The following is a 26,361-nucleotide window of genomic DNA, read 5'->3' as shown; positions in this document are numbered from 1 at the left end:
AGGAGGTCCGATGGCGCGAAGAGACGCTAGCCCTGGAGGCCGTGGAGTGCAGCCTCGAGCTCGAGCGACTAGAGACGAGGGAGCATCAAGTCGCTCAAGCTGAAGATGTCGTCGGGGCCCGCGAGGCCAGAGTCGAGGAGGAGATCAATCGCCGGGTGGCCGAGGTTCGCGCAGATCTCGCGGGCTGGTACGACTTGAAGCTGAAGCTCGCCGATCAGGATGGTGTGGGCAGGGCCGCCGCCCCGAGGCCCAGGTTGGACGAGGCTGAGAGGTGTGCGGAGGCCACAACCGCCACCCTGGTTACGACACAGGCGGACTTGGCCTCCACCCGCACTGAGCTGGCTTCCCTCCGGAGACGAATTGACGACGCCGAGGCCGTCGCTCGGCAAAACAGGGAGGAAGTGCTTCAACGCCGAACGCTGGAGCGTGAGCATGCTCCTATGCTTCAAGACCTTCGGAACAGGGCCAACACCGCCCTGGGTTACATCTGCGACGAGAACGCCCCGACCCCTCACTCAAGTGACTACGCCAACCACCTGACCTTCTTCACCGAGGTGGTGACGCGCCTACAGGCTCAATCTGCCAGAGCTCGGCAGCTTGTAGAGGAGAGGGGTCGTGGCCTGCTTCAGCGCGCCTTCTCCCGTGTCTTCAGCCACCTTCTGAACGCCGACTCCAACTTTGACTTCGATGCCACCATTGCCCCTGTACCCATGGCAGTCCGGGGCGACCTGGCGCGTTGGGTAGAGGACCATATCGACACGTTGGTCAGGGCCTTCACCTCGGAGAATGATGGGGTGGTGGTCGTCGCAGATGAAGGTGATGTGGTTGATGATGGCGACGGGGGCGTCGCCCAAGGCGGCGACGATTCCGATGAAGATGATGACGATGCGAGCGACGCGTCCATGGACTATGCAACGAGCGATATCTCTAGCTGATCCCATATTCTCCTGTTGTTTTATTCCTCATGCAAAACTCGGGCGCGGCCCTTGGAAAACTTGTAAGAGCATTTTGAGGGGAGGAGCCCCTCGTGTAAGCAAATTGTAGCTTCTACTTTCCTATGCGATGTAGGTACGTGTCCTCGCGAGCCCATGAAGCTGGGGTGAGTCTCCCGACGTGGTTTACCTTAGTCAGCGCCAACTTAGGGCTGGGTCATGAGGCGATGAGTTCCTGAGAATCCTACAGAGCTTATCACCCTGTTTGAGGGGGCCCCACAAGGGGTGAGCACCAGGCGTGGTGCTAGCGCGTGCTTTGCGCAGTCCGGCTCACAAGGAGCTTTGCGAGGGAAAGGCGATGGACGTGAGTCCCAAACCAAACAAGATCCAGAAGACGAGAAACGGCTCGAATGAGAAAAGGCACCCCCTGCGTGCAACGATAAAAATTCAGCTTCAACTTAAGTCCAGAATCAGAAAGCACAGCCACAGAAAGAAGGATCCAAAGCAAAAGGCCGCATCCGGCACCTAGTCTAGTCTTCGGGTCTTCAAGTCTTCTCACCAGCGCGGAGCTAAGTGCTGTCCACTAGGCATGGCAGGGAGCCCGAGGGCCTGAGGCCGGTGCTCCTGAGACTCCGGGGCGTGTACAGCCCCAACTCATTATTATGTGAGAGTGTCACGGGTGGCGAGCTTTGCAGGCTCCGCGCCTTCTTCACAGGTACCGGCCTTGGTTCATATCGCCAGACGAGGGCCCCACCTTGCGCCTCCCTCGACCTCCTTTGAGCCGACCGGAGACCAGGACGACACAAAGGAGGGAAAGGGGACGCCAGCGGTTCCCTCGGCGACCACGGGTCCTGTGCCGGCGGAAGGGTCATTGAAGCCACCCCGGCAAAGGGCCTACCTCCGGGTGTCCCCTGGTTTCACGTGCCTTGGGGAGGGGCCTTGCTCCTGGCTCCCTCCCAGTGGCCCCCAGCGTGTCTCCCTTGTTGAAACGGGTGCCGCCATGCCAGGTTCGCCGATCGATGCTGCAACCTGATTCATCTGCAGCCCATGGTTAGCATAAGCCTGTTCTTGAGAGGTTAGCGGTACCCTGTAGTTACCGTTGTCGGCGCGATCGTTGTGGTTCTCCAGTGGCTCTTGGAAGGCTTCAATTCCTAGCGCCCCTTCTCCCCAATCTTCTCTAACGAATGAGCCGATGTCGGCCTCTGCTGCGTACCCTTGGTCCATCATGCGGGGCACGTAGGCTTCCGGGGCCTTCACCCCGAACACCTCGCCATGGTGCCCCACGCTCCATGTCGCTCTGCCAATAATGGCGTCCTGGGGATGATAATATGGCATCCGGCCGGGACAATGGGGGATGCCGCTTGCACTCGTGCTTGTTGAGGGCGGCATGGGGGGGGGGGTTGGAGCCCCCTACGCCGCCAGCCATGCTAATGTTGATGAAGCCCCCGGGCGTAGTCGGTGGTGCGCAGATGTGGCTAGGCTCGCCGCGCGACCTTGTAGTGGCCTGGGGGGAGTCGATAGCAGAAGGGTGGCGCTCCTTATGCCGTTGCGTCCAGTAGCTCAGCTAAACGCTCAAGCAGCGTGTCCCGGTCACTCTCCATCAGCCTGCATCACAGTAGCTCCCTTGCCACTGTGAGTGCCGCTTGCATGTTCTCTTGCTCCCGCCGTGAGTGCGGCGTTGTTGCCGCGGCATGACTCGCTGCTCTCGCCGCTGCTCATACCTACCGCGGGGTGAGGGTTGGTGATGCCTGGCCGTGATTTCCACGCCCAGAGGAACTTGGTGGCGCCCGCGCCGCTTGGGCTGCGGGGTCAAGATCTTCATGGGCAGGCGGCACCGTCCGGGCTGGCCAGGCTGCCCCGCGGTCGGATCCGGCCATCGGGTCGCCAGACATTCTAGCCGGTGAACGTCGGAGAGCTGATTGGTGGAGAAGAAGCTCCGGCGCACCCCTAACTGGCGCGCCAAATGTCAGATGTGGGGTTCCGGCAAACCCTTAAGGTTCGAACACTGGGGTGCGCACAAAGTCTTTCCCTCCTACCGATCTACGCTCTAGCTCGCTAAGATCTTGTGGACGAACTCGACAAACTCACAACACAAAAAGACACAAGGTTTATACTGGTTCGGGGCACTGTTGTGGTGTAATACCCTACTGCAGTGTGGTGGTGGTGGATTGCCTCTTGGGCTGATGATGAATAGTACAAGGGAATAATAGCCTCCTGTGGTTGAGGTGTTCTTGTGCGCATGAACATGTAGTGTGAGGATTCGATCCCCTCGTATGGTGGTGGCTAGCTCTACTTATACAGGCCCTGGTCCTCTTCCCAAATATCGAGCGGGAAGGGAGCCAACAATGGTGGGCAAATTTGAAGGGGGGCAGCTAGTATGAGCCATCCTAACAAAAGTAGTCCATGGTCTTGGTCTTGTTTCACCAAAATGGCAACCTTTGCTTGTGGCCTTGGTACTCCGCGGCTGCGCTTGCCCTCTTTGCACCAAAGAGGAAACAAGGACGCTGCGCACGCTTGTGCCAGCCTAGCACCCGCCTGGTGTCGATCGTCATGGCTCACGTCACGAGAGCCTCGTGAGGTTCGCCTCGCCTTGATATCTCCGCTCCTCGTGAGCCTGCCTAGCTAGGCCACCCCAGAGGAGGTCTTGCATCGTCCGCCTCACGAGGCTTGGCCCCTCGCGAGGGTCTTGGGTGCCTTGTTGGTGAAGATGGGTCGTACGGCCTGCTGCTTGGCCACGTCGCGGGCCGCAGGCAGGCAAGTCTGGGGACCCTCGTTCCCAGAACGCCGACATAGTCAAGTAGAGGCAAACTAGTGACACTTTGTTTGTCTATGTATTCACACATGTACTAAGTTTCCGGTTAATACAATTCTAGCATGAATAATAAACATTTATCATGATATAAGGAAATAAATAATAACTTTATTATTACCTATAGGGCATATTTCCTTCAGTCGACGGCATCGAGCTTCCATAGTCGGTGACGGAGTGCCACACCGACTCTCGTGACGACGACGACTCTGATGACCACTACGATGACAACGGATAGCTGGTTAGTCGTCTATACCCATTTATGTGTCAAATAGATCATAGGGTTTCTCTGGTTACTCCTGCCTCCCCCTTTTTGAATAGATATCCTATGGTTATGTTCTCGCAATCCATGAAATCGAAGTAAGTTTCGTTAGATCCGTGTAGTGTTTGATTGTTTGAATGGTACAAGTGATAAGTGATTAGTTGTTTAATCTGTGCAAATGATTTCTGCTAGTAATCCGACTAGGGTTAGCGTTCGTGCTTATAATTCCTAGCCAGGACTTGACAATTGATTTTGAAAGACTTGCATGTGTTTGTGCCATTATTTTCTTCAAGATTGGTGTGTACATAGACGACTTTGCTTAAAAATCGAACCATATCTCTCGATATGTATAAATAAATAGCCATAAATTCCTAATCCTACTTCACGACATGTAATGATTGATTTGATGCCAAATTTGTTTTATTATTTTTATAGGTGCTGTCTGAAGATGTGGACAGCGAGGATGAAGATGTCCAGAGGAGGGACAAGAGGCAAATAATGAGGGAGCTTTATGCGGGAATGCATAACAGGTGTATTAGGACCTGGAACGGTGGCTATCGATGCCCATTTTGCAACCAAAAGCTTCGTGACGCGTATCTAAGTGTTCTGACGCATGCAAGATGACAGGCCGTTGGCTCCTTCAAGCAGAAGTATTCTCGCAGGGTGGCGCACGGCGCGTACGCCGAGTATCAGGAGAAGCTTCAGGATTGTGCCGGCATGTGAGATGATATGTGGGATGGATCGAACTATTTACGCTTGAGTATGCTTAATGACGGTTGAACTATGTATTTATGTTTGAACTATTCTTATGTACGTGTACGCTTATTATCTATGTCTGAGTATGTTAAATATTTGGTAAAAATACGAAGGGGGGCCAATAAACCAAGACGGAGGTAGTACGTCAATCACACACGGTTCCCAAAATTGGAACCGTGTGCAATGACTTTCAATTTGCCTGTTGCACCAATCACACACGGTTCGCTCTATCAAAGCGTCACCCCTAAAATTCTTTGTGGGATAGAAAACCCTCACCACCCAATTCAAAAAAGAAAAAAGAAAACCCTCACCATCACCACATCACAAAAACCATCTCCCCGCCCGCTACCCACTCCAGTATGTTCCCCATTGACACCTGCACAAGCTCCTATCACGGCGGTAAACACTTAGCTCGATGCCTGCCGCCGCCAAGCTGCCGGCAAAGCCCACTGCATTTCGCCACTTCCGCTTGTCGCCGCCTATCGCCATCAACTTTCTCGACGCTGCCCGCGGTCGACCCAGTTCCGCTCAGTTGGGGAATCTGCCGTACTGAGGGCTCTTTCTCATGGACGACAAGGTAACTAATTTAATGAGATATTATCTCATCGCTTATTCCAGTTCATCAGCCTCCTTTAATCACTCGGCAGAAATCACCGTGAATTCATTTTTATTCGAGCTGATTTGAGGGTTTTCTTTCATTCATAGAATCTACAGTGCGCCGGCACTTTAGGACTTTGCGACCTCCGCCAGAGATTCCATCTCACCGTACCAGATAACTTGAGGACGCATGCGGTGTCGTGGTGGGTGCACGACAGATGCCAAGGGATGGCTAACGAGAGGAGGAGGCTCGAGGGCACTGGTGGGCACTGGTGGGCTCCAGATGCAAGGTTGGCATGAGTGAGCGTGGGACGCAAGACATACCCAGGTTCGGGGCTCTCCAGAGAGATAATACCCCTAGTCCTGCCGAGTGTGATTTATGTGTGATGGTACAGAGTTGCTCCTTGAGTTGTATCAGGGAGGAAGGAAGGTAGGCCAAGGCTTAGGCTGCTCCCTCTTCGTGTGTGTGATCTACTGATCGGATCTCTTCACCCCATGCATGGAGGCCTCCTAGGGTGTTTTATATGTCAACCTCCCAGGGGTACAATGGTAATGTTACAAGGTCATGCGGACGGGTTGTCATCATCTGGGAAGCCGGTGCTGGCACCCGCCGAGTGACAGGGCTCGCCGGGTTCTCTGGGCATGGGACCTGCCGAGTATAGGGGCACTGTTTCCCGTCTTGTCGATCGCCAGGGAGTGGCCGGGTTGAGTCCGCTACAATGGCGCTCCATCAGGTCGCCGCTTGCTGGCGTCAACAGTGACGACGGGCGCACTATAGCCACGCCGGCCCTGGTCAGCTGGTAGGTGAGGCACTGTTGCCACGCATCGGCTGACCAGAAGCATGGGAGGGGCACCATTGCCTTGCTCATCTCTTGATTGAAGACTCGTCCCATCGTACGGTCAGGATGCGACGGGAACTGACCCGTGGCCGGGTTGGAGAACATGCCAAGGGGAAGCTGGCTTGTTGAAGACGTCTTGGTGCGCCGGGTTCCGCTACCTTGCGCCGGTCGTCAGGGCCGGGTTGAGGAATTTGGCCGGGTCGAGCGACCCGGCCAAGCGTGAGCCGGCTTGAGGGGCATTGCTGGCCTCATTGTTTTCGAGAAGGATCCGGGTTTTGTTGCCTGCCTGGGGTTCATCCCCCCGACAGTAGTCCCCGAAGCTGTGAAGGTCCGCCCTCTTCGGATGGGAGGCCTTCGTAGTTCCCCCCCTCGAGGAGGCGAATTTTGTGGCCGTCGGGTCCGGCAATACCCACTGTGTGCCGGCTTCTGGAAGCCGGATCACGGTACTGCGGCAGGGGAAGGAAACCGAAGAGTCCGTCGAATCTTGAGGCAATCTTTGGGCTTCGCGCGGGCGCCACATGGCGCCCAGGAGATGGAGGGGCCTGATAGGCCACGCGCGCGATAGGATGGAGCGACGCGCCCTCGGCCCATGCGCGTGGATTTACTGTGGCGTCCACGGGCCGGTTGCCATTCTCGATGCAGTTACTGCGCGCGTACGTTCGTAGTTATTGTGGGGAAGTGGGAGGGGCAAGCGCAAACGATCCCACTTCCCCACGTTTCGAATTGTGGATTATAAATTGGGGAAGGGGCGGCAAAAATCATTCTCGCGTGCACTCCCCTGCCTCCTCATCCTTCCTCTGCCCTTAACGACCGCCGCGTGCTGCGACACCCGCCGCTTCGAGCAGAGCTTCACCGCCGTTCTTCCTTCTTTCCATCCTTCTCTTCGTCAATGGCTCTTCCGTCGGGCTCATGGGTGGGCTCGACCATCACCTTAGACGACATTGCCTACCTCCGCACCACCAGGCGCTTGCTAGGGGAGACGGAGGTCGCCGTGCGCCTGACGCAGGGGGAGCGGGAGCTGCGGCCCGAGGGTACAGAACGCGTGGTCTTCTTCCTGCACTTCAAGTGTGGGTTTGGTCTTCCAGCGAGCACTTTCTTCCGTGGCTTCTTGGAGTTCTGAGAGCTCTAGCCCCATCACCTTGGCGCGGGCGCCATCGTGTAGCTTTCGGGCTTCAGCACCCTCTGCGAGGGGTACGTGGGGGTCGAGCCCTCCATCGATCTCTGGGTGCGCTTCTTCTCCTTGAAGCAGCAGGGACCGAGGGCCGGGGAGATGTCCGACTGCAGGGCCACCGTCATCTCAAAGCGGTCTGGCGCTGACTCCCCCAAGATGCCGCTGGAGGATTCTTCCAAGAAGTAGCAGAATTCTTTCTTCTACATCCGCAACCTCGGCGCAGACCGCATCAATCTGCCGCCCTTCATCGACGCGCCACCGCGTTCACAGGAGGTGTTGAAAATCTGCGCGTGGGTGTCGGAGATGAGCGAGTGGGAGGGGCTCACCGGCACCGACCTCATCGCGCGCCGTGTGCTGCCGCTGTAGCCGCTCAGCCACCTCATCGGTCAGATGACCGGGTTTCAAGACTGAGGGAGTCCTGGATTAGGGGGTGTCCGGACAGCCGGACTATATCGTTTGGCCGGACTGTTGTACTATGAAGATACAAGACTGAAGACTCTGTCCCGTGTCCGGAAGGGACTTTCCTTGGCGTGGAAGGCAAGCTTGGCGATACGGATATGTAGATCTCCTACCATTGGAACCGACTCTACGTAACCCTAACCCCATCCGGTGTCTATATAAACTGGAGGGTTTTAGTCCGTAGGTCAATATAGACAACAATAATCATACCATAGGCTAGCTTCTAGGGTTTAGCCTCTTCGATCTCATGGTAGATCTACTCTTGTACTACCCATATCATCAATATTAATCAAGCAGGACGTAGGGTTTTACCTCCATCGAGAGGGACCTAACCTGGGTAAAACTTCGTGTGCCTTGCCTCCTGTTACCATCTGGCCTAGACGCACAGTTCGGGACCCCCTACCCGAGATCCGCCGGTTTTGACACCGACATTGGTGCTTTCATTGAGAGTTCCTCTGTGTTGTCGCCATCAGGAAGGATGCCTCGCCCCGTCTTTAAAGACGGCACCGTTGCTAAGGGAGCTTTGGCTGTCGGCCAAACCCTCCGGCTAGGTGGTTTTCTTATGACCGCCTGTTCGGCTTCTGCGCCGACGATGACCTCTCGAGCCATCAAAAACAATCTTCATGTCAGCTCGGAACTTGCCGAGCAGTTAGATCCAATGGAGCTCTCCTCCATAAACGATCTTTTGGATCGCTTCGCCGCCCTGGGAGCCGTCACGGATTATGACCAGATTGGGTCTAAACCCGATCTGAGAGAGATTAACTCTCCCCAAGTCACCCATCACGTTGCCGTGGTAGAGGGACAGTGCGGCGACCCTTCATCTATCTTAAAGACTCGCTACGTCCAGATTCCCGATCCCTCCAAGCCAGATACCCGCGGAGGAGAGGATATCACTCAAGACCTGAATTTAGAGTCAGGTGATGGGCTGGATTCATTGGACAACATCCAGGAATCCAAATTTTCGAGTTCGGAAATTCCTCGGCCTCTGAGCCTTAGATGGGGTGAGGCTTCGGATTTAATTCCACCCACCCACCCCAACATAAGCGATCTATCCAAAATCAGGCAAGAACCCGATGAAACAGTACATCAATACTGGGCCATGCTCCTGGTTAAGAACAGGCTAAGGGACTGCCGGGAGGAAGACGCAATCTCAACCTTCTGCAATAATTGCATGGACAAGGGAGTACTCAACGCCATAAGTCGCCGTGATATTACACGCTTCGCTGACTTGGCGTCCATTGTACGAAAATACTGTGCGATGGAAAGCGCCTGGAAAACCAAAATAAAATTTTGGGACAATCCGGCCCTGAATACAAACCAAGTACGAAATAGAAGGGTGCATCATCACCAGTCACCCAGGTTAAGCACTAAAAAGCAAAAACCCTCTACAGGGCATGGAACCGTACTGGAAGGATGGCTTAATGGACCCTGTAAAATTCACAGTATAGAGGACACCAGACCAACTCACAGCCTTAGAGCATGTTGGATACTCCGGAAAGTGGCCAAAATTGGCGAAAATCTCCTAATTCCGGAGGCCACAGAAAGCCACCCCAGAGACACCAATACGGTATTAACAGTCTTCGAGACTTCCACATCAAATAATATGCGAAAAAGGACACTCCGCAGCCTTGCCGAAGTTTACCAAGTAGCAACAATAAACCCATGGAGTGACATGGCTACTACCTTTAACGCCAGTGATGAACCTAAATCCCGAATAGCCCGAGCACCAGCCCCAGGCTTTCGTCTTACCAATGTACTCATGGACGGCGGCAGCGGATTAAACCTCATTTATGAGGAGACCCTTCAAAAAATGGAAATAGACTTCGTCGCAGAATGGACGGAGGCTGAACTCCCTAAAGAATACGGCACATATTCAAATTGGATCATGCATTTCGACGGCTCCAAGATGTTGGCCGGACTGGGGGCTGGCGTCGTTTTGACGTCCCCCACAGGAGACACAGTTCAATACGTACTACAGATTATGTACACGGACTCCAACAATGCAGCCGAATATGAGGCCCTTTTACATGGTCTCCGGATGGCAGTATCCATGGGCATCCAATGCCTAGAGGTGCGCGGGGACTCGAACCTCGCAATATCCCAAATAAATGGAGACTTCGATGCCAAGGAACCAAAAATGGCAGCTTACCGCAAAGCCGTCCTAAAAATGTCAGCTCGGTTCGAGGGGCTCGAATTCCACCATATAGCCCAGGAAAATAATCAGGCGGCAGATGTCCTCGCATGCATCGGCGCAAAGCACGATGTAGTCCCCCCCAACATCTTCTTGGAAAGGCTGTTCAAGCCATCCATAGTATGGGAAGGGGAGCCGAACAATAACAGCCCGGACCCAACCACACTGCCCGACACCGAACATTCTGACACAACCGGAGGCTCTGCCAATGAAATAACACCTTCAGCCCCGTGGACAGAACCATTCCTCGCCTACCTTACTAGGTAGGAGCTCCCTGAGGACCAAAATGAGGCACGCTGCATAGTGCGGCGATCTAAAGCCTACAGAGTCCATGAGGGAGAGCTTTATAAGAAAAGCACTACCGGAGTCCTTCAAAGGTGTATCTCGAAGAGGAGGGGCGGAACCTCCTGGCTGAAATTCATGCCAGACTCGGCGTCATCACGCTGCAGCCCGGTCCCTTGTAAGCAAGGCCTTCCGTACAGGCTTTTATTGGCCGACGGCCCGGGCAGACGCTCAGGACTTAGTCCAACGATGCACCGGTTGCCAGCTCTTTGCAAACCAAAGCCATATGCCACCCACCGCCCTCCAAACTATCCCCATTACATGTCCCTTCACGGTCTGGGGGCTTGACATGGTTGGACCCCTTAAAGGCGGAACCCACAAGCAAAAATACTTACTGGTCATGGTGGATAAGTTCACCAAATGGATAGAAGCCAAGCCTGTTAAGACGGCCGAATCCGGACCGGTGATAGACTTTATATCCGGGGTTATACACCGTTACGGCGTCCCCCACAGCATCATCACTGATAACGGCACGAACTTCACGGCCGACGAGGTAAAACTCTGGTGTAAAAACATGGGCATCAAGCTTGATTATGCTTCCGTCTATCACCCACAAACTAACGGCCAGGTCGAACGTGCAAATGGTCTTATCATGAGCGGCGCCAAACCTAGACTAGTGCGGTCCCTCAAGGAATCTAACACGCACTGGGTAGAGGAGCTCGACTTCGTACTCTGGGGGCTGCGGACCATGCCGAATCGCACCACCGGATACACACCATTCTTTATGGTGTACGGCGCAGAGGCAGTTTTGCCTTGCGACATAATTGATGACTCACCTTGAGTGCGCATGTACGAAGAAAGAGAAGCCGAACTCGATCGGCAGGACAGCTTGGACGCATTGGAGGAGGAGCGTGACGTGGCAAAAGCCTGTTCCGCATTCTATCAACTGCAGGCTTGAAGATACCAAAGCAGAGAAGTACGGGCCAAAAATTACAACGTTGGCGAATTAGTTCTACGACTACCGGACAAGAAAAATGACAAACTCAAGCCCAAGTGGGAGGGTCCCTTCATAATTGACCAAGTCCTGACTGGAGGAGTGTACCACCTGCGGGATGCATCGGATAACCGACTCGAGCCAAACCCATGGAACGCAGCACGTCTTCGAAGATTCTATGCCTAGCACCGGACTCTGTGTTCGTCTCCTTCCTCTCTCCATTTTTATATATTTTATTTCATACATTTCTCTTCCTCTCTCTCTCTCTTTTATAGCCTCTAAAGGCTCATAAAGTGACGCGCTATCTGCGCTCATTAAACCTGGGGGCTTCTTTAAACAGAAGCTTATTCATACGGGCTTCATTCCCAACACATGTGTCACACTTCCGCATGTACCTTTTATTCACCATTATATGCATCGATATGACTTAAGTTTTGGCCAAGCTGGGTTGCCTGGCTCCTGTGCTTACCCCTACGTTCCCGATTGTTCGGCTAGGTGGTAAAGGGAGCACCTCTGCGATTGTTACTGCCGGGTCAGCCGGACGTGTACCTCAGACTGGGTGAAGCCGAAAGCTAGCGTTCTTAAGGGAATATTCGGTCGGTGAACTAAAGATGATCTTTTTTTATTTTTATCTATACGCCCCCAGATGTTTTTCCTGCGTTTCTTTTTGCAGCATGGACATGCACCTTAGGGCATGCCTCCCAGGGAAAGGAACCCCTAACGGAACTATTCTCCCTGGAAGATTTTTCTTACTAACCATGTAATATAACATAACTAGTCCGGCACTTGTCTGTTCAAGCCCTAATGACCCCTACGCCTGGTCTCCATGCATTCCCCTGTTCCTATATAACCGCATGGGAATTTGGACACACTCCGGACCGTCAGGTCCCGGGACTGAAGCGAAAAGGTTGGCCATGACAAATGATCTACAATCCGGCTAGAAGGCATTATAAATGTCAATTAATTAACATAGTCATTTTGACTGGTTGTATTCCTCTTCAATACCATCTAACAAGCCGTCTAATTTACAGTCCTGCTGGGAATACTTTGCGGCCAACTCTACTTGGCCGTATACTAAGCTTACAGGGATCTCCTTCCCATCGGGCCCTACAGGACCGACCTCGGCCATGTGGTTGGGGTCAGCCTTTGCGTACCGCGTCTTCACCATGGCCCAGGCCTCCCTAGCGCCTTGACAGCAGGCTGATATCTTCCACAATCGGAAGCGTCGCCGTGCTCCCTTTAGCTTCTCCGCAAGCTCTCCAAGACCTTCGGGCATGGAGACGGATGGCCACAGGGCCTGGGCGATGCCTTGCATCGCCTGCTGAACTCGATCGAGTAGTTGCGAGAGCTCGGGAAGAAGGTCACCCGTAGAACCGGGCATCTCCTCTGCAGGATGACCTGTTAGCACACCTACAGACATTGCTCTGTTAGTCGACTTCCCCGCCGAACTTTCTTTTAAATGTTCGTTCAAGCACTTACTAAATATGCCGCGCCAAAGCCGCTGATTCTCCTTCACGGAGTCTGACAGCTGGGCACGAACATCTTTCAGCTCGACGCCCAGCTTGGTGTTGGCATCTTGGAGATCGTTCTTCTCCCGCCTCACCTTTGTCAGCACCTTCTCACCAGCCTTTAGCTGGCGTAGGAGGTGTTGCCCTTCCGGATTCAATCCGACGCCATCTACAATTTCATTTGTCAGATTCGCACCAAAGCCGTGCTTCGCAAAATACTTATCTTTCGAAGTGTATATTACCAGAGGGGGTCTCCTTGGGCTCCCCTGCCGCGGCTAGTGCGGCCTCAAGTTGGGCTTTGCACTCTTCCAGCTCCTTGGACAGTAGGGAATTCTTTTCCGTAAGAACCTGCATCACAAATGATCCTTAAATCAGTTATTCTAACTGCTTCAAGTCTCGGGCGCTACTGGTATATACATATAATTACCAGAATTTTCTTACCCGTATGTCTTTTACATACTGCTCCATGGCTCTGGCTAGACCATTTTGAGCGGCACGGAGATACGCATCTCCCGAGTTGAAGGCATCTAACGCCCCTTGGGAGAAACAAGCGTCGCGAAGAGTTGTCCAGCGACGCCTGTGGTTCATGGCACTCTCCACCTCAGAGTTGGTGGCAGACAACCCGTCCACATCCTTCGTTGGAGGAGCGTCTGGCACGCGCCTTGCGTTCGCCTCTGCCTCCTGACCAGGCTTTCGAGCCTGGCTGGTGGAGGCGCGATTGGCAGCCTCTTCGGATGTAGTCTGGCGAGGTCTCTTTGTCCTGAAAAGAGCGCGAGTGTCAATATGCCTCGAAGGTATAACACCTGGGATAACGGGGCGCACCATACCTTTGCACTGACGCCTCAGTCCGGACTGCACTTCTTTTCTGCCCGCGGGGCCCTACGGCCCCTCGTTGTCTTGTCATCGCAGGTTTGGCCTTCCGCCTTAAATACCTCCCCTGCAAAGTTCGGTTGCAATCAGGAAACTGAACACAAGTGGGCGGACACGTATTTAGGGTACTGGGACTTCGATCTCAGGTACCTGGGGGGTCAGGATTAGCCCTGGGTAATCGGCCGTAATGGCCACCAAGGCGTTGTCCTTGCTCAATTGATGGAACACTCCATCAATCAGCTCCACAGATATGTCCGGATCCTCTTGGGAGGCCGGGTCTAGGGACCGTCTTGGTTCCTCGGGTTGTGGAGGAGGGCTGCTTATTTCCTTAACAGCCCGGCGCAGTTCCTGCGTTGAAGTCATCAGACTGAATATTTAACAATGGGAATACAAAACGGATGGACAAGTAAATAAGGCCGCTTACCCAGCTTGGGGGATTGTGCATGGAGAATCCACCCTGAGGGTTGACGCGGAGAAATTCCTCCTCTTCTCCCTTATACAAGGTGGACAAGATATTTAGTAGAGCGGCAGCTGAATCTGGCCCCTTACGGCCGTAGCGGGTGGCGTCGTCCTCCCCGTTGAAGTCCCACATGGGGTGGCTTCTATACTGAAGCGGCTGCACCCCCCGCATAATGCATTCGGCCATAACCCCGATCATGGTTAGTCCTGAATGGGCTAACAATCTTATTCGGCCCATCAGGTAAATGATGTCCCTGTCACCTCCCCTCTAAGGGCTCCATGGGCGCCAGCTTAGGCGCTTCTTTAAGGGAGCACTGATGAATTCAGGGAGTCCGATCCGGACAGGATCCGGCAGCGGGACGTCTTCTATATAAAACCACTCTGAGGGCTAGTCTTCGGACGCCTTCTTTGGGGTTCCGGACAGATATCCGGTCCCGGCGCTGCGCCACACTTCGGCTCCGCCCACTTGATACATTGACCCCTTCTTGGAATGGGGCATGAGGCAAAATAGCTCCTTCCACAGTCCGAAATGAGCTTCGACACCCAAGAACAGCTCGCAGAGGGCTACAAAGCCCGCGATATGCAGTACTGAGGCAGGCGTGAGATTATGTAGCTGGAGGCCGTAGAACTCCACCAACCCCCAGAGAAATGGATGGATTGGAAATCCTAGCCCCCTTATTAAGTAAGGGACGAGGCGCACCTGCTCTCCTTTGGAGGGATTAGGGGCATTCTCTGCATGCTCTCCGCCGTTGTAGACGGCAAGACCGGCTCGAACCGGGACCATATAGGCCGGGCGGAGAAATCCCTTGGTCTGGAGTATCACTAGCTCGCTATGCAGGATGGAACATCTCTCCCAATATCTAGGCTTAGGGCTGGAAGGGAGATTGGAGGAGTTGCGACGACTGGCCATGGTGGAATGGACCTTTGTCCGATGCTCTCTGGTGAACACTCGCGGAGGGGAGAAGGTGTGGAATGGATCTAAATCCTCGTCCCCTTAAATAGGGCAGCTCATTTATGGGGCTAGGGGTGTGAATGTAAAAACACTCAGACTTTTCATATTTGTTTAACACGTGGGAAGCGGCCATTATTGGGCGTAGAAGCCAAGGGGCGTAACATCTACAAGAAACTGGACTTTATTCAAACAGGTACACGGAATTTGGAGGAGAACCCGCCTTGCAATGCCGAAGACAATCTGCGCACTGGACTCATCGTCATTGAAGCCTGGTTCGGGGGCTACTAAGGGAGTCCTGGATTAGGGGGTGTCCGGACAGCCGGACTATATCCTTTGGCCGGACTGTTGGACTATGAAGATACAAGATTGAAGACTCTGTCCCGTGTTCGGAAGGGACTTTCCTTGGCGTGGAAGGCAAGCTTGGCGATACGGATATGTAGATCTCCTACCATTGTAACCAACTCTATGTAACCCTAACCCCATCCGGTGTCTATATAAACAGGAGGGTTTTAGTCCGTAGGACAATATAGACAACAATAATCATACCATAGGCTAACTTCTAGGGTTTAGCCTCTTCGATCTCGTGGTAGATCTACTCTTGTACTACCCATATCATCAATATTAATCAAGCAGGATGTAGGGTTTTACCTCCATCGAGAGGGCCCGAACCTGGGTAAAACTTCGTGTCCCTTGCCTCCTGTTACCATCCGGCCTAGACGCACAGTCCGGGACCCCCTACCCGAGATCCGCAGGTTTTGACACCGACAAAGACCCCGACCGCATGTCAAACTTGTGGTTGGCGGCGGACCAGGTCGCGCCAGTTCAACGACAACTCCAAGGCCGGGCTGCGGGATGACTGGGAGTTCGGCAAGCCTCCGTACAGCCAGGTGAACCCGGCACCCATGGTGAGTCCTTGGTCTTCGTACTTTGCTGCTGCTCATCTTCTTGTTCACCCTGACGTGACGCGGGAGGTGCTTCTGAACGGCATCCTGTTGGAAATATGCCCTAGAGGCAATAATAAATTGATTATTATTATATTTCCTTGTTCATGATAATCGTTTATTATCCATGCTATAATTGTATTGATAGGAAACTCAGATACATGTGTGGATACATAGACAACACCATGTCCCTAGTGAGCCTCTAGTTGACTAGCTCGTTGATCAATAGATGGTTACGGTTTCCTGACCATGGACATTGGATGTCATTGATAACGGGATCACATCATTAGGAGAATGATGTGATGGACAAGACCCAATCCTAAGCCTAGCACAAAGATCGTGTAGTTCGTATGCTAAAGCTTTTCTAATGTCAAGTATCATTTCCTTAGACCATGAGATTGTGCAACTCCCGGATACCGTAGGAGTGCTTTGGGTGTATCAAACGTCACAACGTAACTGGGTGACTATAAAGGTGCACTACAGGTATCTCTAAAAGTATCTGTTGGGTTGGCACGAATCGAGACTGGGATTTGTCACTCCGTGTAAACGGAGAGGAATCTCTGGGCCCACTCGGTAGGACATCATCATAATGTGCACAATGTGATCAAGGAGTTGATCACGGGATGATGTGTTACGGAACGAGTAAAGAGACTTGCCGGTAAGGAGATTAAACAAGGTATCGGGATACCGACGATCGAATCTCGGGCAAGCATCGTACCGATAGACAAAGGGAATTGTATACGGGATTGATTAAGTCCTTGACATCGTGGTTCATCCGATGAGATCATCATGGAACATGTGGGAGCCAACATGGGTATCCAGATCCCGCTGTTGGTTATTGACCGGAGAACGTCTCGGTCATGTCTGCATGTCTCCCGAACCCGTAGGGTCTACACACTTAAGGTTCGATGACGCTAGGGTTGTAAAGGAAGTTTGTATGTGGTTACCGAATGTTGTTCGGAGTCCCGGATGAGATCCCGGACGTCACGAGGAGTTCCGGAATGGTCCGGAGGTAAAGATTTATATATGGGAAGTCCTGTTTTGGTTACCGGAAGAGTTTCGGGGTTTATCGGTAATGTACCGGGACCACCGGGAGGGTCCCGGGGGTCCACCAAGTGGGGCCACCAGCCCCGGGGGGCCACATGGGCTGTAGGGAGTGTTCCTTGGCCTACATGGGCCAAGGGCACCAGCCCCACTAAGGCCCATGCGCCTAAGAGAGAGAGAGGGGGCAAACCCTAATGGGATATGGGCCTTAGGGCCCATATTGGTGCGCCTCCCTCTCCCATCCCTTGGCCGCCCCCTTGCCTCCCCATCTAGGGCTGCCGCCCCCCTAGGGGTGGGAACCCTAGAGGGGGCGCAGCCCCTCCCCTTCCCTATATATATTGAGGCATTGGGCTGCCCAGAACACACGCGATTCGATCTCTCGTTGGTGCAGCCCTGCATCTCTCTCTCCCTCCTCTTCTGTGGTGCTTGGCGAAGCCCTGCAGGATTGCCACGCTCCTCCATCACCACCACGCTGTTGTGCTGCTGCTGGATGGAGTCTTCCTCAACCTCTCCCTCTCTCCTTGCTGGATCAAGGCGTGGGAGACGTCACCGGGCTGTACGTGTGTTGAACGCGGAGGTGCCGTGCGTTCGGCACTTGGTCATCGGTGATTTGAATCACGACGAGTACGACTCCATCAACCCCGTTCACTTGAACGCTTCCGCTTAGCGATCTACAAGAGTATGTAGATGCACTCTCCTTCCCCTCGTTGTTGGTCTCTCCATAGATAGATCTTGGTGACACGTAGGAAAATTTTGAATTTCTGCTACGTTCCCCAAAGTGGCATCATGAGCTAGGTCTATTGCGTAGATTCTATGCACGAGTAGAACACAAAGTAGTTGTGGGCGTTGATTTTTTTCAATATGCTTACCGTTACTAGTCCAATCTTGATTCGGCGGCATCATGGGATGAAGCGGCCCGGACCGACCTTACACGTACTCTTACGTGAGACAGGTTCCACCGACTGACATGCACTAGTTGCATAAGGTAGCTAGCGGGTGTCTGTCTCTCCTACTTTAGTCGGATCGGATTCGATGAAAAGGGTCCTTATGAAGGGTAAATAGCAATTGGCATATCACGTTGTGGTCTTTGCGTAGGTAAGAAACGTTCTTGCTAGAAACCCATAGCAGCCACGTAAAACATGCAAACAACAATTAGAGGACGTCTAACTTGTTTTTGCAGGGTATGCTATGTGATGTGATATGGCCAAAAGGATGTGATGAATGATATATGTGATGTATGAGATTGATCATGTTCTTGTAATAGGAATCACGACTTGCATGTCGATGAGTATGACAACCGGTAGGAGCCATAGGAGTTGTCTTAATTTATTTATGACCTGCGTGTCAACATAAACGTCATGTAATTACTTTACTTTATTGCTAACCGTTAGCTGTAGTAGTAGAAGTAATAGATGACGTGACAACTTCATGGAGACACGATGATGGAGATCATGATGATGGAGATCATGGTGTCATGCCGGTGACGATGATGATCATGGAGCCCCAAGATGGAGATCAAAGGAGCTATATGATATTGGCCATATCATGTCACCATTATTTGATTGCATGTGATGTTTATCATGTTTATACATCTTATTTGCTTAGAACGACGGTAGTAAATAAGATGATCTCTCATTAAAATTTCAAGAAAGTGTTCCCCCTAACTGAGCACCGTTGCGACAGTTCGCTGTTTCAAAACACCACGTGATGATCGGGTGTTTTATTCAGACGTTCACATACAACGGGTGTAAGACAGATTTACACATGCGAACACTTAGGTTGACTTGACGAGCCTAGCATGTACAGACATGGCCTCGGAACACAGAAGACCGAAAGGTCGAGCATGAGTCGTATAGAAGATACGATCAACATGAAGATGTTCACCGATGTTGACTAGTCCGTCTCATGTGATGATCGGACACGGCCTAGTTGACTCGGATCATGTAATCACTTAGATGACTAGAGGGATGTCTATCTGAGTGGGAGTTCATAAGATGAACTTAATTATCCTGAACATAGTCAAAAGGTCTTCGCAAATTATGTCGTATCTCGCATTTCAGTTCTACTGTTTAGATACGTTCCTAGAGAAAATTTAGTTGAAAGTTGAGAGTAGCAATTATGCGGACTAGGTCCGTAAACTGAGGATTGTCCTCATTGCTTCATAGAAGGCTTATGTCCTTAATGCACCGCTCAGTGTGCTGAACCTCGAACGTTGTCTGTGGATGTTGCGAACATCTGACATACACGTTTTGATAACTACGTGATAGTTCAGTTAAACGGTTTAGAGTTGAGGCACCGAAAACGGTTTTTGAAACGTCGCGAAACATATGAGATGTTTCGAGGGCTGAAATTGGGATTTCAGGCTCGTGCCCACGTCAAGAGGTATAAGACCTCCGACAATTTTCTTAGCCTGCAAACTAAGGGAGAAAAGCTCAATTGTTGAGCTTGTGCTCAGATTGTCTGAGTACAACAATCATTTGAATCGAGTGGGAGTTGATCTTCCAGATGAGATAGTGATATTTCTCCGAAGTCATTACCACCAAGCTGCTAGAGCTTCATGATGAACTATGATATATCAGGGACATATATGATGATCCTTGAGATATTCGCGATGTTTGACACCACGAAAGTAGAAATCAAGAAGGAGCATCAATTGTTGATGGTTGGTGAAACCACTAGTTTCAAAGAAGGGCAAGGGCAAGAAGGGATACTTCATGAAACAGCAAATCAGTTGCTGCTCTAGTGAAGAAACCCAAGGTTGAACCCAAACCCGAGACTAAGTGCTTCTGTAATAAGGGGAACAACCACTAGAGCAGAATTACCCTAGATACTTGGTAGATGAGAAGGCTGGCAAGGTCGATAGAAGTATATTGGATATACATTGTGTTGATGTGTACTTTACTAGTACTCCTAGTAGCACCAGGGTATTAGATACCGGTTCGGTTGCTAAGTGTTAGTAACTCGAAATAAAAGCTACGGAATAAACGGAGACTAGCTAAAGGTGAGCTGATGATATGTGTTGGAAGTGTTTCCAATGTTGATATAATCAAATATCGTACGCTCCTTCTACCATTGAGATTGGTGTTTGTGTTGAGCATAGACATGATTGGATTATGTCTATAGCAATACGGTTATTCATTTAAGGAGAATAATGGTTACTCTGTTTATTTGAATAATACCTTCAATGGTCTTACACCTAAAATGAATGGTTTATTGAATCTCGATCGTAGTGATACACATGTTCATGCCAAAAGATAGTAATGATAGTACCACCTACTTGTGGCACAGCCACGTAAGTCATATCGGTATAAAACGCATGAAGAAGCTCCATGTTGATGGATCTTTGGACTCACTCATTTTTGAAAAGTTTGAGACATGCGAACCATGTCTGTTGGTTTATATGCATGAAGAAACTCCATGCAAATGGACCGTTCGGACTCACTTGATTTTGAATCACTTGAGACATACAAATCATACCACATGGGAAAGATGACTGAAAGCCTCGGTTTCAGTAAAATGGAACTAGAAAGCAAATTTTTGGAAGTAATACATTTTGATGTGTGCAGTCCAATGAGTACTGAGGCAAGTAGTGGATATCATTATGTTCTTTCTTCACAGATGATTTGAGTAGATGTTAAGTACATTTACTTGATGAATCACGAGTCTGAATTATTGAAAGGTTCAAGTAATTTCAGTGTGAAGTTGAAAGATCATCGTGACAAGAGGATAAAAGTATCTATGATATGATCATAGAGATGAATATCTGAATTACGAGTTTGGCACAGAATTAAGACATTGTGGAAATTGTTTCACAACTGATACAGCCTGGAACACCATAGTGTGATGGTGTGTCCGAACATCATAACTGCACCCTATTGGATATGATGCATACCATGATGTCTCTTATTGTATTACCACGATAGTTTATGGGTTAGGCATTAAAGACAACCACATTCACTTTAAATAGGGCACCACGTAATTCCGATGAGATGACACCGTATGAACTATGGTTTAGAGAAACCTAAGCTGTCATTTCTTAAAAGTTTGGGGCTGCGACGCTTATGTGGAAAAGTTTCAGGCTGATAAGCTCGAATCCAAAGTGGATAAATGCATCTTCATAGGACAACCCAAAAACAGTTGGGTATACCTCCTGTCTCAGATCCGAAAGCAATAAAGGATTGTTTCTAGAATCGGTCCTTTCTCGAGGAAAAGTTTCTCTCGAAAGAATTGAGTGGGAGGATGGTGGAGACTTGATGAGGTTATTAAACCGTCACTTCAACTAGTGTATAGCATGGCACAAAGAGTTGTTCCTATGGCACCTACACCAATTGAAGTGGAAGCTTATGATATTGATCATGAGACTTCAGATCAAGTCACTCCCAAACCTCGTGGGATGACAAGGATGCGTACTACTTCAGAGTGGTACGTAATCCTGTCTTGGAAGTCATGTTGCTAGACAACAATGAACCTACGAGCTATGGAGAAGCGATGGTGGGCCTGGATTCCGATAAATGGCTCGAGGCCATAAAATCCGAGAGAGGATCCATGTATGAAAACAAAGTGTAGACTTTGGAAGAACTACTTGATGGTCGTGAGGCTGTTGAGTACAGATGGATTTAAAAGGAAGATGGACAATGATGGTAAATGTCACCATTAAAATAGCTCGACTTGTCATTAAGATGTTTTCTGACAAGTTCAAGGAGTTGACTACGGTGAGATTTTCTCACTCGTAGCGATGCTAAGAGTCTATTGGAATTATATTAGCAGTCACTGCATTATTTATGAAATCTTGCAGATAGGATGTCAAAACATTGTTTCCTCGACGATTTTCTTGAGGAAAGTTTGTATGTGATACAACCGAAAGGTTTTGTCAATCCTGAAAAGATGCTAATAAGGATGCAAAGCTCCAGCAATCCTTCTGAGGACTGGAGTAAGCATCTCGGAGTTGGAATGTACACTTTGACGAGATGATCAAAGATTTTGGGTTTATACAAAGTTTATGAGAAACTTGTATTTCCAAAGAAGTGAGTGGGAGCACTATAGAATTTCTGATGAGTATATGTTTTAACATATTGTTGATCGAAAATGACGTAGAATTTCTGGAAAGCATATAGGGTTATTTGGAAAGTGTTTTCAATGGAAAACCTGGATTAAGCTACTTGAGCATTGAGCATCAAGATCTATAAGGATAGATCAAAACGCTTAATGGTACTTTCAAATGAGCACATACCTTGACTTGATCTTGAAGTTGTTCAAGATGGATCAGTTAAAGAAGGAGTTCTTGCCTGAGTTGTAAGGTATGAAGTTAAGACTTAAAGCTCGACCACAGCAGAATAGAGAGAAAGGACGAAGGTCGTCCCCTATGCTTAAGACATAGGCTCTACAGTATGCTATGCTGTGTACCGCACCTGAAGTGTGCCTTGCCATGAGTCAGTCAAGGGGTACGAGAGTGATCCATGAATGGATCACAGGACAGCGGTCAAAGTTATCCTTAGTAACTAGTGGACTAAGGAATTTTCTCGATTATGGAGGTGGTAAAAGAGTTCGTCATAAAGGGTTACGCCGATGCAAACTTTGACACTAAACCAGATTATTCTGAGTAGTAAACTGGATTCATATAATAGAACAGTTATTTGGAATAGCTCCAAATAGAACGTGGTAGCTGCATCTAGGAGATGACATAGAGATTTGTGAAGCACACACGGATTTGAAAGGTTCAGACCCGTTGACTAAAACCTCTCTCACAAGCAACATGATCAAACCCAGAACTCTTTGGGTGTTAGTCACATGGCGATGTGACCTGTGAGTGTTAATCACATGGCGATGTGAACTAGATTATTGACTCTAGTGCAAGTGGGAGACTGTTGGAAATATGCCCTAGAGGCAATAATAAATTGATTATTATTATATTTCCTTGTTCATGATAATCGTTTATTATCCATGCTATAATTGTATTGATAGGAAACTCAGATACATGTGTGGATACATAGACAACACCATGTCCCTAGTGAGCCTCTAGTTGACTAGCTCGTTGATCAATAGATGGTTACGGTTTCCTGACCATGGACATTGGATGTCATTGATAACGGGATCACATCATTAGGAGAATGATGTGATGGACAAGACCTAATCCTAAGCCTAGCACAAAGATCGTGTAGTTCGTATGCTAAAGATTTTCTAATGTCAAGTATCATTTCCTTAGACCATGAGATTGTGCAACTCCCGGATACCGTAGGAGTGCTTTGGGTGTATCAAACGTCACAACGTAACTGGGTGACTATAAAGGTGCACTACAGGTATCTCCGAAAGTATCTGTTGGGTTGGCACGAATCGAGACTGGGATTTGTCACTCCGTGTAAACGGAGAGGTATCTCTGGGCCCACTCGGTAGGACATCATCATAATGTGCACAATGTGATCAAGGAGTTGATCACGGGATGATGTGTTACGGAATGAGTAAAGAGACTTGCCGGTAACGAGATTAAACAAGGCATCGGGATACCGACGATCGAATCTCGGGCAAGCATCGTACCAATAGACAAAGGGAATTGTGTACGGGATTGATTAAGTCCTTGACATCATGGTTCATCCGATGAGATCATGGTGGAACATGTGGGAGCCAACATGGGTATCCAGATCCCGCTGTTGGTTATTGACCGGAGAACGTCTCGGTCATGTCTGCATGTCTCCCGAACCCGTAGGGTCTACACACTTAAGGTTCGATGACGCTAGGGTTGTAAAGGAAGTTTGTATGTGGTTACCGAATGTTGTTCGGAGTCCCGGATGAGATCCCGGACGTCACGAGGAGTTCCGGAATGGTCCGGAGGTAAAGATTTATATATGGGAAGTCCTGTTTTGGTTACCGGAAGAGTTTCGGGGTTTATCGGTAATGTACCGGGATCACCGGGAGGGTCCCGGGGGTCCACCAAGTGGGGCCACCAGCCCCGGGGGGCCACATGGGCTGTAGGGAGTGTTCCTTGGCCTACATGGGCCAAGGGCACCAGCCCCACTAAGGCCCATGCGCCTAAGAGAGAGAGAGAGAGAGGGGGCAAACCCTAATGGGATATGGGCCTTAGGGCCCATATTGGTGCGCCTCCCTCTCCCATCCCCTCTTGGCCGCCCCCTTGCCTCCCCATCTAGGGCTGCCGCCCCCCCTAGGGGTGGGAACCCTAGAGGGGCGCAGCCCCTCCCCTTCCCTATATATATTGAGGCATTGGGCTGCCCAGAACACACGCGATTCGATCTCTCATTGGTGCAGCCCTGCATCTCTCTCTCCCTCCTTTTCTGTGGTGCTTGGCGAAGCCCTGCAGGATTGCCACGCTCCTCCATCACCACCACGCCGTTGTGCTGCTGCTGGATGGAGTCTTCCTCAACCTCTCCCTCTCTCCTTGCTGGATCAAGGCGTGGGAGACGTCACCGGGCTGTACATGTGTTGAACGCGGAGGTGTCGTGCGTTCGGCACTTGGTCATCGGTGATTTGATTCACGACGAGTACGACTCCATCAACCCCGTTCACTTGAACGCTTCCGCTTAGTGATCTACAAGGGTATGTAGATGCACTCTCCTTCCCCTCGTTGCTGGATGGAGTCTTCCTCAACCTCTCCCTCTCTCCTTGCTGGATCAAGGCGTGGGAGACGTCACCGGGCTGTACGTGTGTTGAACGCGGAGGTGTCGTGCGTTCGGCACTTGGTCATCGGTGATTTGAATCACGACGAGTACGACTCCATCAACCCCGTTCACTTGAACGCTTCCGCTTAGCGATCTACAAGGGTATGTAGATGCACTCTCCTTCCCCTCGTTGCTGGTCTCTCCATAGATAGATCTTGGTGACACATAGGAAAATTTTGAATTTCTGCTACGTTCCCCAACACATCCGGCATCCTTACGACCGGGCGTCGACGCAGGTGGTGCGGGCCGTCTCGGAAGAACCCGCGGCCCACGGCGGAGGGGTGGAGGCGGCCGGCGACGTTGGTGAGGGACGTCGTGTGGGTATGTTTTGTCCTTGTTTCTTGAGCCGCCGGGCGCGAGGCGGCACTTTGAGCGCTGACATGAATTGTTGATGTAGTGGTGCCGAGCGGCGGAGGCGGCGCGACAGGAGCCGGGTCATCTCAAGTAGCACCGATGGCCAGCCGGCTGCACGGGAAGTATAACATCGTGCCGCGGGCTCCAGCTGTGAGGCATGCGGCGAACCCGGCAGGGCACGAAACCTCCAGCCAAGAGGAGGCGAGGCGCTCCGCATGAGAGACCGTCGAGGCCCGTTGTGCCGGTGGTGCCGGGGTAAGTTCCTTTTTGTTGACTTCGATCGATTTAGTGGCTTTTGCTCGGCTCTTGTATATTTACTTCTCTGTGCTTCAGGTCGCCGATTTCGCTGGCGCTGGCGGCGGCGAACGCCGCGTCCACTAAGGGCGCCGCATTCTGGAGGACCCAGACCAGCGCCGACGAGGAGGAGGAGGCGGAGGCGATGGATCTGGACCTCGGCCTAGACCCGGGCGACGCCGAAGGCCAGGCCTGGCGGGACCGGAACAGGGCCGTGGCGGAGCTGGAGGCAGTGTCGACCTAGGCCTGGGTCAACGCCGCGTCGACGTGGGCGCGCGCCGGCGAAGAGCCAGGGTGGCTAGAGATGCCGGCAGGGACGGTGGCAGCGGCGACGGTCTTTGTGCCGGCACCGGGGGGAGAGCACGACCGAGGCGGCTGCGCGGACGTGATGGATCTTGTTTAGGAGGTTGTGGTAGTTGAGGACGGCACCCAACCGCAGACCGATGTGGTTGAGCGGGCGGGGGACAGCGGAGGCAGTGGCGACGCCGTCTTGGTGGAGGCGACGCGAATGGCGCGACGCCCCAGGTGTCGTCGAGTGTGACGCCGCCGATGGTGACGCTACTGGCCAGCATGTCGGAGGGAGCGCCGGAGAAGGTGCCAACCGCAGAGGAAGCGGCCGGCGGAGAGCACGCCCTGGTGCTCAGGCCAGGGGTCGCCGGGTCGCAGTCGGCCTGGGGCGGGCCCTGCGAGGTCTTATTTGGCCCCCTGACCCAGGAGGAGGTGGCGATGGTCGCCGTGAGCCGGCGTCTGCGAGGGCGGACGGACTGGATCCAAGCCTTCGCCCAAGCCGAGGTGGACCAGACGCGGGAGCTGGAGCGCGCCGTGCTTGTAAGTTTTTTCCTTGCCTTCTATTTTTCTCTTTCATTGCTTCTTTCATGTGGGGGCACGCCAGCGCACCCAGTGGGTGTAGCCCCAATATTCAGGCCAACTGCATAGCAGTTGGATCAAATCTTAAAATGTTGTATTTGTGTTGGTCGTTG

Source organism: Triticum urartu, chromosome 3A, assembly GCF_056163025.1.
Source record: "Triticum urartu cultivar PI428250 chromosome 3A, HENAU_Tu73, whole genome shotgun sequence".
NCBI classification, from domain to species: Eukaryota; Viridiplantae; Streptophyta; class Magnoliopsida; order Poales; family Poaceae; genus Triticum; species Triticum urartu.
This window is presented reverse-complemented; position numbering follows the sequence as displayed.